Raw genomic sequence first — 14178 nt, 5'->3', positions numbered from 1 at the left:
CATCACATTGTTTTTGTCCTTGTCACAGATGGAGAAAATCATTCGTCTGACCTAGAAATTCTTCTTCTTTCATAAACAATGGCTGAAATGTCAGATTTATCAAAGGATCTTTGAGATCAATACAAAAAACTAATGACCATTGAGGCCCCAGTTGCAAGTGTCATAATTTAACTGAGAATAAAGAAGTCGAAGATATACATCTAAAGAACCAACAGGAAAACAGAATTTAGAGATATGGATGAAAATTTCCTAAGGCAGCCAGTGCCAGTTCTCTGGGAAAAATAAATAGAATGCAAAGTAATCGACAAATAACATTTGAGTTATTTAACTGAATTTATACCTTCAGTTTATGGAATCACAAAGTTTCAGAATTCTGCACAGAAAAAAGTATGAGGCTTTTCTAGTTGACGGGGTCAATGAACTTGAGAGAGTTGTAATTCTAGTGATGTTTGGAGTTCTGGAAGTCCTCCAGAAGGCTAGCTTTTTATGAAGGTTGACTTCTGACAGAAAAAGAGAAGTAGAAAAATATTATTCAACAGGGATTCATCAGTTAAAACTAAGATTTGCTTTAAGTGGTTTTTGTAACACGAGAGCAAAAAAAATCAAATTTATTTCACTAATGTCAAATTCAGCACTTAAAGTGCAAAGAGGGGGACGGAAGGTGCTAGCTACCTTTTAAACAGGACTGGCTTTATTCATTCATTCAATCGTATTTAAGAGCCGATTAGACTGTAAGCCCGTCAAACGGCAGGGACTGTATCTGTTGCCGACTTGTTCATTCCAAGCGCTTAGTACAGTGCTCTGCACATAGTAAGCGCTCAATAAATACTATTGAATGAATGAATGTGTGCAGAGCACTGTACTAAGCACTTGGAAAGTACAGTTCGGCAACAGATAGAGACAAACCCTACCCAACAATGAGCTCACAGTCTACAAGCATTTGGCCTCCCTGAATCAGGGAAAAATTCACCCTCTCCACACTTCCCCAGGATGTTGTCATGTTATGCTGCATGCCCATGATTGATTTGACAACACTGTATGTGCATGCAAAGTAAGATAATGACAGCACATAAAAGTCCAATAAAACCCGTGAGCCTAGAGCATTTCTCTGGTGCCGGCGGTGGGGGGGGGGGCTTCCCTTATGGCCCACATTTTGTTCTAGCGCCATTACATTCCTTACGAAGCTCCTATACACTTGGGCACCACTTGGCTTAGACTGAGCACTCTTAAAAAAGTGTAACTTAGGTGTCTTGTTGCTGCCCCCCATGATGTTTCACCCAGAAGCAGTTGGATTGCCAGATTGCAGTCTTATCGCCTGGCCGAACTTTAGAATGAAGAAAACTCTACGTTCCCCAGTCGATCAATGGTGTTTGAGTGCTTACGCTGTGCAGAGCAGTATACTAAGCGCTTGAGAGAGGGCAATGCAGTAGAATTAGTGGACCGTTCCCTGTTTCAGTCCTCAGTGGGACGAGACTGTAAACTCATTGTGGGAAGGGGAATGTGTCTGTTTATTGTTATATTGTACTCTCCTGAGCACTTAGTACAGTGCTCTTTTCACAGTGAGCGCTCAATAAATCCAACTGAATGAATGAAGTTGGTCCCTCCACCTGCTTGTGTGTGTTTGTGTGTGTGACAGAGTATGTGTAGGTCAACATGGGCTCAGTGGAAAGAGCACGGGCATGGGAGTCAGAAGTCACGGGTTCTAATTCCACCTCTGCCACTTGTCTACTGTGTGATCTTGGGCAAGTCACCTAACTTCTCTGTGCCTCAGTTCCCTTATCTGTAAAATGGGGATGAAGACTGTGAGCCTCATGTGGGACAACCCGATTACCTTGTATCTACCCCAGCACTTAGTACATTGCTTTGGCACATAGGGCTGAACAGATACCATCATCATTATTATTATTATGCAGAAAAGGATTGGAATGATTGTTTAAAAACATCAATATTCCCCAAAGAGGTGTAGAGAGAAGGATAATACATAATGCTGGGTCAGGCTATTTCTCCGAGTACTGAATAGAAACGAGAGAAATAACCTCATTCACTCAAAGTAGAGGTGAGAGATGGGTTTTGGATCGGTACCATGTAAACCCATTGGAGCTGAGCAGTTGCAGTAACTCACATTTATTTCTTCATCTGAATGCAGAGAACTGATGTAGGCAATGAAACACACACAAGTTAGGAATCTCATAAAAATGCTTTACTAAAGAACTCCAGGATAATATTTGTGTACTAAAATAGAGACATTTACCAAATGCTGTTCCAGTGGGGAGAAAATATTAAATCCTTCCGTGAGTCAAGTCTCAAACCACTATGTTCAAGGATCTTCTGATGTCACCGTTCCTCTCCTTTAAAGGTCAGTTTTAAGTTGGATAATGCCTTCTCGTAATAGTAAGCAGAGCTGTATATGTGCAGTAATTCCCACCTAGTTCTGGGGGGTTCCATGAGCCTTCAATTTCTAACTTCCCATCACACAATAATGATAATTATGGTACTTGTTAAGTACTTACTATGTGCCAAGCACTGTTCCAAGTACTGGGGTAGTACAGGTTAATCAGGTTCGACACAGCCCCTGTCCCACACTGGACTCACACTCTTAATCCCCATTTTTTACAGATGAGGTAACTGAAACACAGAGTAGTGAAGTGATTTACCCAAGGTCACAGCAGACAAGTGGCAGATCTGGGATTAGAACCCATGACCTTCTGACTCCCAGGCCTGGGCTCTATCGCTATGCCATACTGCTTTCCACTACGCCATGAAACTCATTCAAATTAAGACATCATAGTCCCTGTGCAAAGTTTGGGCAGGTCAGTCATCGACTAGGATAGAATAGTTCAGGTCGTGCCACTTACGTTGTTAGTTACAGCCTTAAAGCCGTTCAAACTCTCCTTTTTTTTTTTAATTAATATAGTTGTATCCACTGTGTGCAGGGCATATTTACAGCCTATAAAAAGTTAATTTAATTTAATTGTTATTAGTGAAAATTGATAAGTATAATGAAATGTAAAATTATCACTTAGTTTCACCCTAATATTTGTGTTCAGTGATTTTAAAGTATGAGCAATATCTAATTATTAAAATGTTGAAGATTTGATTTGAATCTTTGCATGTCAGCCCTGTTACTGCTTCTGAGGTATTGAGTCTCCTTTATGATTTGTCTAAAAAGTCAATCACTAGTATTTCCTTTCCCTCTAAAGGTAAAAGAAAAGAAATACGAAGAGCATATTATAACTGCCTATGAAGTTCCATGGTTCCAACATTATGTAGCTTCCATATGAAGGTGTGTGTTTATGGTCTCGAGGGACATGGTATTTATCCCAGTGTTACTCTTGTCGTCTTCCTACACATTTTTGCAGTCACTATTCAGCAATGATGGAAAAAAAATATTCACCAAATCTCCTCCTAATTAAAATTTTAAGAAGAGTGAAGATGGAATTAGCAAAACAGTGAATTCAGGCAATATGATCATCAGATATCATATTAAATCCAAATTAGACCTATAATGAAACCTGTTCCAAAACAAAATGCAAAGACTGAGCTGATCTTTTACAATCCATTGGTTGGTAGAATATAGAACATTAGAACTCATTGTGGCTTTTATCAACTATATTATTTTTCCAGAATTACTTTTGGGGTATTAAATTCTTCTCTGTATACCTGGGAATATATATTTGATTAATGGTAAGATCTTAATGACACCAGACGTTGTGGGTGTTAAAGGAGGAAAGTTGGCTTTTGTTGTTTTCAGATGCTACCAGGATTCTTTAATAAGAATAATGTTGGTATTTAAGTGTTTACTCTGCGTGGAGCACTGTTCTAAGTGCTGGGGTAGATACAGGGTAATCAGGTTGTCCCACGTGAGACTCACAGTCTTCATCCCCATTTTACAGATGAGGTAGCTGAGGCACAGAGAAGTGAAGTGACTTGCCCACAGTCACAAAGCTGACAAGTGGCAGAGCCGGGATTCAAACCCATGACCTCTGACTCCCAAGCCCGGGCTCTTTCCCCTGAGCTATGCTGCTTATTCAGTGTCTGATTTTTTTTAATCTCAAATTGTTTGTCTGACTTTAAACTATATTCTACCGTAGTATTTGTAGCCATGATTGTGCAAGGTTCTAGACTTAATTTCAGTGTGCTTAATATCCTTTTTTCAGAGACTGTGTCATTCTGTGTTGAGCATTACATTTTGTACTTTGTAGATAAACCTCACTCAATCCAAATGCATCAGCTGACTCTGCATAACCTTGAATGGGCCGTGGATAACCCTAATTCCCAAGATGAGAAGCGGCGGTTCCTAGTCGAAAGAGCCTAGGTCTGGGGAGCCAGAGTACCTGTGTTCTAAACCGGGCTCTGCTGATTTGCTTCCTGTGTGACCTTGGGCAAATCATTTAACTTCTCTGTGCCTCAGTTAACCTTATCTTCCTAGTCAGATTTTGAGCCCTAAGTGGGATGGGAACTGTGTCCAACGTAATTAACTTGAACATACCCTAGTCTTTAGAACTGTGTTTGCCACCTAGTAAGTGCTTAAGAAATACCATAAAAAAGGTACTAAAGCCATGTTTCCAAGCGTAACTATATTTGTAGTGTTAGATAAATGATTTGGGAGACTTGAGATCAGAATGCTTGATATGAACTATTGGTTGTTGTTGTTATCTTATGCTGTCGAGTCGTGTCCGACCCATAGCGATACCATGGACACATCTCTCCCAGAGAGCCCCACCTCCACCTGCAGTCGTTCCGGTAGTGTAGCCGTAAAGTTTTCTTGGTGAAAATACGGAAGCAATTTACCATTGCCTCTTTCCGCGCAGTTAACTCGAGTCTCCACCCTCGACTGTCTCCCCTGCCGCTGCTGCCCAGCACAGGTGAGTTTTGACTTGTAGCAGATGGCCTTCCACTCACTAGCCACTGCCCAAGCTAGGAATGGAATGGATATACCTCTGCTTGACTCTCCCTCCCGTAGTCGAGACTGGTAGAGAGTATTGGAAACTCTCTAGATGCGACCCTGAGAGATGGAACTATTAGTTACTAGTATAATTTTCGAAAATAGTATCTTGTAGGTAAAGTATTAGGACATGTTGCAGTCTCCATCAGTTCCAGTAGAAAATCTAAAATTCAAATTGAGAATCCCAAATCCAACATGGAGCAATATAGTATATATTTTTGCATCTGGAGTAAGCTTCTCCAATTTGTACCCAGCATTATTTTTTGTAGTATGTATATTAAAACTGATGACATTCGGAACCATTATTTTGTATTTGACATTCTGTAAAACTGAAGCAGAGTGACCTAGTGGAAGGTCAGAGGACCTGATTGGGACCCAAACTTAGTGTATCCAAAACAAAACTCCTCACCTTCCCACTCAAACCCTCCCCTCTCCTCTACATTCACCTGGACACCACCGCCGTCCTCCCTGTCTCTCAAGTCCATAATCTCGGCATTATTCACGGCTCATCTCTCTCATTCAACTCACATATTCATTCAGGCACCAAATAGTCAGTTCTACTTTCACATCATCTCTAGAATCCCCCCTGGCCTCTCTAGCTACCACACTGGTCCAAGCACTTGAACCCCACCTCAGCTACGCATTAACCTCCTCACTGACCTCCCTGCCTCCCGCCTCTCCCCTCTCCGGAACATTCTTCATTCTGCTGCCTGGATTATTTTTCTAAAACAATTGCCCTGAGCACATCTCCCCACTCCTCAGAGACCACCAGTGGCTACACATTCATCTCCCCAACAAATTCTTCACCCTTAGGTCTCTCTCTTCTGTCAGTCAGCCGGCATTTATTGAACACTTACTATGTGTGGAGCACTGTAGTAAGCAGTTGTGAAAGTGCAATACAATAGAGTTGGTTGACAGTCCCTGCCCACTAGGGTCTTACAGTCTAGAATGGGTGACAGACATTAAAATGAGTTGCAGAGAGAGGAAGTGTGGAGTGCAAGGATGTGTACCTTAAGTGCTGTGGGGCTGAGTGCGGGGAGAATAGCAAGTGCTTAGGGGGTACAGATCTACGTGTATATGGAACGCAGACCGGAGATGGATAGGGGAAATGAGAGCTTAGGAATGGCTTCATGGAAGAAGTATAATTTTGAAGGTGGGGGAGAGCGGTGCCCTGTTGGATACCAAGAGGCAGGAAGTTCCAGGCCAGACCGAGGACCTGGGCAGTGGGTGAGCGGTGAGGTAGAGAAGATGGATGTACAGTGAGTATGCTGGTGATAGAGGAGAGAAGTGTGTGGGCTGGGTTGTAGGAGATCAGTGGGGTAAGGCAGGAGGGGGATAGTTGATTGAGTGCCTTAAAGCCTCCCTATCCTCACTCCTCTCCCACTACAACTCAGCCTGCACACTGTTCCTTCAACACAAACGTGCTTATTGTGCCTCGATCTCCTTTCTATCATCCCCTTGCTCATGACCTCCCTCCTGCCTGAAACTCCCCCTTCATAGCTGACAGGCCACCACTCTCCCCATCTTCTAAGTCCTATTAAAATCATATCTCCTCCAGGAAGCTTTTCTTAGACTCATATCGCCATCGTATTCATACTTTCCCAAGAGCTCAGTACAGTGTTCTACACTTAGTAAGCACTCAATAAATACCACTGATTATTCTCTCTCCATGTAACATCACCTATGCAGTTAAATCCATGCCGCTTAAGCACTTTGATACCCTACCCATACACCCCGAGAATTTAGGTCAAGATGCTTATACTCTGTTGCTTCCCTGTCTGTAATTTGTTTTATTGTTGCTTTCCCCACTAGATTGTAAACTCAAGGACTGAGATCGTGTCTTCCAACTTTATTGCTTTGTCCTCTCCCAACTGTGTAGCACAGTGCTAATGCCATTGATTGACTGAATGATCACTCTGACCTTTGGCTAATCATAAGATAATCAGCACCTTAAAGGGTCCCACAATGAACCATTCCCATAAGTTCTTTAGTGTACAATGTTGGACCTGCAAGAAGGGGGGCACATTCTGAAATCCTTTAAAACAGCTCTATCTTAAACTAAAGTAATGACTTAGAAGTCATTACCGATTATTGTTAAAGAATGTAAATGAATGGGCACATTTAATAGTTAAACTAAATTAGACCAGAGAGAGTGGGAAAAACAAATTGCCTGTTAACCACACATTTAAGATTAGGATGAATCTGTCTTATGGAATTGTAATCAAAAAGAAATGCCTTAATCAGTGATTAGAAACAATGAGTAGAAAAAAGGGCTAGTTTTTGATTCTATTATACTTATAAACATTTATAAACAATGGAAGATCAGAAATATACAATCCTTGGAACTAAGCAGTGGGTCAATGTGGATTTAATTTTGTTTTACATCATATGTGCTTTAATTGTTTTTATGTTACTTGTTATGCACTTACTCTATAAATAAACACTGTATTAAATCTTGGGGTAGATACAAAAAGTCCCATTGGGCAGTCCCTGTCCCACATGGGACTCACAGACTAAGAAAAAAGTAGGATTTAATCCCCATTTTACAGATGAAGTAACTGAGACACAAGAAGTTAAGTGATTTGACCAAGGTCACACAGCAGACAAGTGGTAGAGCTGGGATTAGAACCCAGGTTCTTCTGATTCCTAAACTTGGACTCTATTCACTAGGCCATGCTGCTTTTCTTGAGACAGCCATTGAAAGATAGTTTGAAGAGTTGTTAATTTACCGGCAACCTTGTTGGAAAGTGTTTTTTTGTTTAGGTGTAGAGAAGTTTTCAGAAAATTCATCAAAAAATTAGGAAGTGACAGATTGTTTTTAGATGGTTTATAGTTGGAATTGGTGTAGCTTGTTTTTTGGCCAGGTTCTTCAGCAGTTAATATATTTCCAAATATGTGATTAATGGAGAGTGATATCATTTTTTTCCACAATAAATGATTTTTAAAAATGGAATATTCTCAGAGTTATTTTGGAATGTATAAGACTTAGAAGATCCTTGTGCCCAGGGAGCATCTTTACAACTCTGTTGTACTCTCTGAAGTGCTTAGTACAGTCTTCTGCACACAGTGAGCCCATAGTAAATACCATTGATTAATAATAAGCATAGCGAGACACAAAATTGTTCAAGCAGATGTTGTTGAAGGGTATTGAAGTGTTTTCTGTATATCAAGCATTGTTTTTAAGCAGTGGGGTTGATACAAGTTAATCTGACCGAATACAGTCCCTGTCCCACATGGGGTTTGCAGTCAAAATAGGAGGAAGGACAGGTCTTGAATTCCCACTTTGCAGTTGAGGAAACTAATGCACAGAGAAGTGAAGTGACTTGTCTAAGGTCACAGAGAAGGCAAGAGGTGAAGCTGAAATTAGACCCAGGTCCTTTGGCTCCCAAGGCCATGCGTTTTCCACTAGGCCACGCTGCTTCTTCTAGATCTTAACACTGCAGTGAGGAATATAAAGGGGTAATGCAGTAGGGGAATTGGAGACAGATAGATGCTTAGATTACTAAATGATGTGAAATTTGTTTCAGACCTGTATAATTTTTTTCAGTGTTATTAAAATTCCTGTGCAGTTGACTACACATCACATTAATAGAGATGAACATGAATAGGAATACTAAATATTAACAGCTTAGATGGAGGAATTCACAGAGCTGAGAAAAATGCAACTGTATTTTTGATGTCAATTTTTGCATTTTATATCCTTTCAAATATAGAAAGCAAAAAATGAATTTAGGAGTTTAAATGTTTTCCATGACTAAAATTAGACATTTATGAATGTATGACGTAAGAAATCTCTAGAGACATTTGGGTTTTCTTCCAATAATCTCTAAAAAAAAAAAAAAAAAAAAACCACTGTATGTGCTCATCCTTATGTTCAGATATTTTCTCCTCCACTTTTTCTACACGAAAGGTAATGATAATAGCCTTTTTTTTTTTTTTAATCATTTGTCTCTCCTGCTTTCCTTCATCTCTTTTTCCTTCTCCTTACCCTGTTTGGTCATCTTTTCTTTTTGCCGACCAGCTTGTTTTTGTAATAACTCCCTCTGTGGGAGTCAGCTGTAGATTTTTTTTCTCAGACCACTTGAAAGTTAAGTGCTTCTCACAGAGCTTTGGGTAAAAAGAAAATAGAATATTTTTTTCCAGTTTTTCCGGATATTGTTCAATGCGTAGCCTTGGATAAGATTGGTACAACACTGAGATAGTAAATTTTAGACCAGAACTGGCCAAAGATCAGAAAGGAAGGCATCTTTCTTTGGCAGGAAATGCTGCCATTGTGTAAGACTTCAAACCTGCTGAAGTATCGCTATTTATTTTTGGTATATTCAATGCATTCAGAAGGAATATGCATTCCTCTTAGGGAGCTGGACTCTGTTGTCTGCCATTTGCTCTGTCAGTTCTGGGATTAGACTTCATTAAAAGAGTGGAAAAAAAATCTTTTCTCCTTATCTACCGAGATTGTGAGACCCTTGTGGAACAGGGACCATATCCAGTCTGTTTATCTTGTATTCGCCCCAGTGTTTGGCTCCTGCTATCATATTCACAACCATGGCATAATGTACCCAATTTGATTATAAACTCCCGGAAATCAGAGCTCCTGCCTTTTGACTTATTTTGTATATTCCTGAAGAGCCCAGCATAACGCTGTGCACAGGATGCACTTGTGAGGGGCCTCATCTGCTCCTCCCACTCCCCTTGACTCATGGGGAAATTGGAAGAAATTGGCTTTTTTCTTGCCCTTCAATGCCGTTTTCACACATCCTACCCCCTTCATCCCTTACATTCCTTCTCTTCCTTCAAAGCCCACATCATCCACCCACCACAATTACTAGAACTGGAGGTACAGTGAGAAGGTTAGCATTAGAGGAGCGAACTGTGCCAGCTTAAGTGTGGTGGGAGAGTAGTGAAGTGAGGTAGGAGGGGGCAAAGTGATTGAGTGTTTTAAAGCCTGTGGTGAGGAGTTTTTGTTTGATGCGGAGGTGGATGGACAACCACCGGCCTTTCTTGAGGAGTAGGGAAACCTGGCCTGAATATTTTTGTAGAAAAATGATCTGGGCAGCAGAGTGAAGTATGGACTGGAGTGGGGAATGACAGGAGGCTGGGAGGTCAGCAAGGAGATTGATACATTAATCAAGGAGGGATAGATTAAGTCCTTGAATTAGCGTAGTAGCAGTTTGGATGGAAAGGAAAGAGTGGATTTTAGCGATGTTGTGAAGGTTGAACCGACAGGATTTAGTGACAGATTGAATATGTGGGTTGAATGAGAGAAGTGAGTTTAGGATAACACTAAGGTTACAGGCTTGTGAGACAGAAAGGATGGGGGTGCGTGCAGTAAGCACTCAATAAATGCGATTGACTGGTGCTGTCTACAGTGACTCTGTATAATAATAATGATTCATTCTGAACACTAATAATGATAATAATAATTGTGGTGTCTGTCTCCAGCTCTTCCCTCCACTTATGCGCTTAGATCGTGAGCCAGCTGAAGGACAGGAACCATGTCCACTTCCCATCTGTATAGTCTCTCCTAGTGCTTAGTAGAGTGTGCTGCACACTGTAAGTGCTTATCAAAAGCTATCACTACTATACTATTTAAGCACTTCCTATGTGCTAAGCACTGGGTTAAATGCAAGATAATCAGGTCAGACACATTCCCTGTCCCTCCTGGGGCTTAAAGTCTAAAAGAATATATTTTCTAAACACTTTTTTTCCCTACTCGTAAACTTCAAGTGATTACCCATCTCCACCTGAAGCAGAAGCTACTAATCACTGGCACTTAATAGCTCCCTGTCCCTCTTTCCTCCACCTCAGTTTACACTCTTCAGTCCTATCACAGTAACTTCTTCACTGCCCCTTATTCTCTTCTTTCCTGCTGTCAATCTTGTGCACATGTGTTCCTCTCTGCTTCAAACTCCCTCTTCAAACATGACAGACCACAGATCTCCCGGTTTTTGAATCACATTTTCCCCAGGAGGGATTTTGCGATTTAATCTCATCTCCTCACCCTGTATCAGTTAATCAGTGGTATTTATTGGACGTTTACTGTGTGCAGAGCACTGTACTAAACATTTGGGAGAGTACAGTACAACAGATTCGGTAAATACATTCCCTGCCCACAAGGAATTTGCAGTGTATTGGAGGAGACAGATAAAAAAAAATAAATTACAGATATGTGCATAAAATGCTATGAGACCGAGGGTGGGGTGGCTGTCAAGTGCCTGAAGGGTACTGATGCAAGTGCAAAGACGATTCAGAAGGGAGAGAGTAGGAGAAATGAGGGTTTCGTCAGCGAAAGCCTCTTAAAAAGATGTGATTTAATAAGAATTTGAAGGTAGGGAGAGTGGTAGTATATGATGGGGGAGTGAGTGCCAGGCTAGAGGGAGGACCTGGGCAAGAGGTTGGCAGTGAGGCAGATTAGATTGAGGTGAAGCAGCGTGGCTCAGCGGAAAGAACACGGGCTTGGGAGTCAGAGGTCATGGGTTTGAATCCCGGCTCTGCCACTTGTTAGCTGTGTGACTGTGGGCAAGTCACTTCACTTCTCTGGGCCTCAGTTACCTCATCTGTAAAATGGGGATTAACTGTGAGCCTCACGTGGGGCAACCTGATGACCCTGTATCTACTCCAGTGCTTAGAACAGTGCTCTGCACATAGTAAGCGCTTAACAAATACCAACATTATTATTAAAGTGATTAGTCTGGATTTTAGAGAAGCGAAGTGTGTGAACTGGGTTGTAGTAGGAAATCAGGGAGTAAGATAGGAGGGAGTGTTCTGATTAAGTGCCATAAAGCCAACGGTAAGGAGTTTCTGTTTGATATGAAGGTGGATGGACAACCACTGGAGATTTTTGAGTGGGGAAACATGGACTGAATGTTATATTTTGAAAATTGATCCAGGCAGCGGATTGCAGTACGGACTGGGATTCGGAGAGACAGGAGGCAGGGAGGTCCGCAAGGAGGCTGGTGCATTTATCAAGGCAGGATAGGATAAGCGCTTGGATGCATGTGGTAGCAGTTTGGATGTAGAGGAACGGGAGAACATTAGCAACATGATTGAGGTTGAACTGACAGGATTTGGTGACACTGAATATGTAGGTTGAATGAGAGACAAGTCGAGGATAGCACCTGTTTTGTGAGACAAGGAGGATGGCGGTGCTGTCTGCAGTGATGGGAAAGTCATGGGGAGGACAGGGTTTGGGTGGAAGATAAGGAGTTCTGTTTTGGACACGTTAACTTCGAGGTATCGGTGGGATCACCCAAGTAGAGATGTACTGAAGGCAGGAGGAAATGCGAGACTGCTGAGGCGGAGAGAGGTCAGAACTGAAGAGGTAAATTTGGGAATCACCCAAATAGAGGTGATGAAGCTGTGGGAGTGAATGAGTCCATTGTTGTATTTATTGAGAGCTTACTGTGTGCAGAGCACTGTACTAAGTGCTTTTGAGGGAGTGGGTACAGAGGGAGAACTGATCCTTGAGGAAGTCCCACAGTTGAGGGGTGGGAGGCGGAGGAAGAGCCCATGAAAGAGACTGAATTGGAGCAACTAGACAGGTAGGAGGAGAACCAGGAGAAGATGGTGTCAGTGAAGTCAAGGTCGGATACAGTTTCTGGGGGTGGGGGATGTTGAAAGTTTAAAAGGCATCTGAGGGGTCCAGAAGAATTAGGATGGAGAAAAGGGATTGGACTTGGCAAGAAGGTCACTGGTAACCTTAGAGAGGTCAGTTTCCATGGAGCAAAGGGGGGCAGTCGTATAAATAAATACAACTGAATGAATAGTGGGTGCAGATAGTTGGATCAAAGAGTTTTGAGAGGAATGGTAGAAAAGAGTTGGAGTGACAACTAGGGCGAGTTGTGGAATCAGTGGAAAAATCGGGAAGACATGATCATCTTTGAAAGCATTGGGGAAGAGGCCATTGAAAAGTGAGCAGTTGAAGATGATGGTCAGGGATGGAAGGGGGGCAAATGTTTTGATCAGGTGTGCCCATGGAGGGAGTAGATTTTAAGGAGTCAGGAGATCTCCTCTTGAGATACTCCTTAGAAATATCCACTGAAATAATTCCATCCCTCCTAAACACTTTAATCCTTAAAAGCCTTCTATATTTTTTATTTTACATAAACTATTACTTAAGCACCAACTCATGAATGTATCCTCATTTTTCTTCATTCAATCTGTAATTTATTTTAGTGTCTGTCTCCCCCACTAGATTGTAAACTCCTTAGGGCAGGGATTATGTCTACTAAGTACTGTACTACTTAGTACTAGAGAAGCAGCATGGCCTAGTGGCAAAAGCACGGGCTTGGGAGTCAGAGGACGTGGGTTCTAATCCCGGTTCTGCTACTCATCAGCTGTGTGACTTTAGGCAAGTCACTTCACTTCGCTGTGCCTCATCTGTAAAATGGGGATTAAAACTGTGAGCCCCACGTGGGACAACCTGATTACCCTGTATCTACTCTGTTGCTTAGAACAGTGCTTGGCACATAGTAAGTGCTTTACAAATACCATCATTATTAATTTTTTTTTATTATACCACAGGAGTTATGTTCTTGGAGAACCTCATGTTAAGAAAAGCTCACGTTTTAGTCTTACTCCTTGCCCAGCATTGTGAGAGTGCACACAGCCTTTTCTTCCAACATCAGATCTTATTCTACTTAGAAATGCAAGGTCAGTAGAACATGCCCTAATTCTGAAATAACATTCTATCCAAAATACATGGCAAAAACACATACCTGAGGAGAAATGACTGCACTTGCAATTTCCTGAGAGTAGTATTTAGAATTTAGAGGTGAGGTTGTTACGCCCATTCATCAGCAAATGAAGTAGCGCCAGTGTAATAATCTGTTAAGTCATGAAAAATAAGATAGGATAGATCATTCCTAAATCAATTTGCAATTACCCAGAAGGGAACAGGGTACTGGCTAATCTATCACATTTATCTAATATCACTCCGAGATAGCATGACCAGATATTGGAGATCAAAGGGAAGGATATTTTCAGCCAGTTTTTGATTATGTCTTGCTAAGATAACTGTTATTAAACTGGCAAATTATAGTTTGGTCCACGATGCCGGCTGTATGATTAGCCATATCATTTTCAGGGTGTGTTGGTAGGTGCTTGCACCCCTCCTATGTCTCTGTCAGTGAAATAACATTACGATGTGTTGGAAACTAGGGCTTGCTTCAGATATTCAGCCGCCTTGAGGTGGGGTGGAAAAGATCACATACCCCACATTCTGTATGACTCCA

At 41.6% G+C, this 14178-nt stretch overlaps 1 protein-coding gene and 1 non-coding gene across 5 annotated transcripts in view; one reads left to right on the top strand and one right to left on the bottom strand.

The window, feature by feature from the left end:
• FAM189A1 (family with sequence similarity 189 member A1) overlaps positions 1–14178 on the top strand; it is a 345715-nt gene that overhangs the window by 47309 nt on the left and 284228 nt on the right. The window lies entirely within an intron of this gene.
• Positions 4876–5015, bottom strand: LOC114812450. Its single transcript, XR_003760102.1, has one exon. It is a non-coding gene; the product is annotated as a small nucleolar RNA SNORA7 (small nucleolar RNA).

Source organism: Ornithorhynchus anatinus, chromosome 5 (genome assembly GCF_004115215.2).
Source record: "Ornithorhynchus anatinus isolate Pmale09 chromosome 5, mOrnAna1.pri.v4, whole genome shotgun sequence".
Lineage (NCBI taxonomy): Eukaryota > Metazoa > Chordata > Mammalia > Monotremata > Ornithorhynchidae > Ornithorhynchus > Ornithorhynchus anatinus.
Note: the sequence above shows the minus strand (reverse complement) of the source record. Positions and strands in the feature narration are given on the sequence as shown.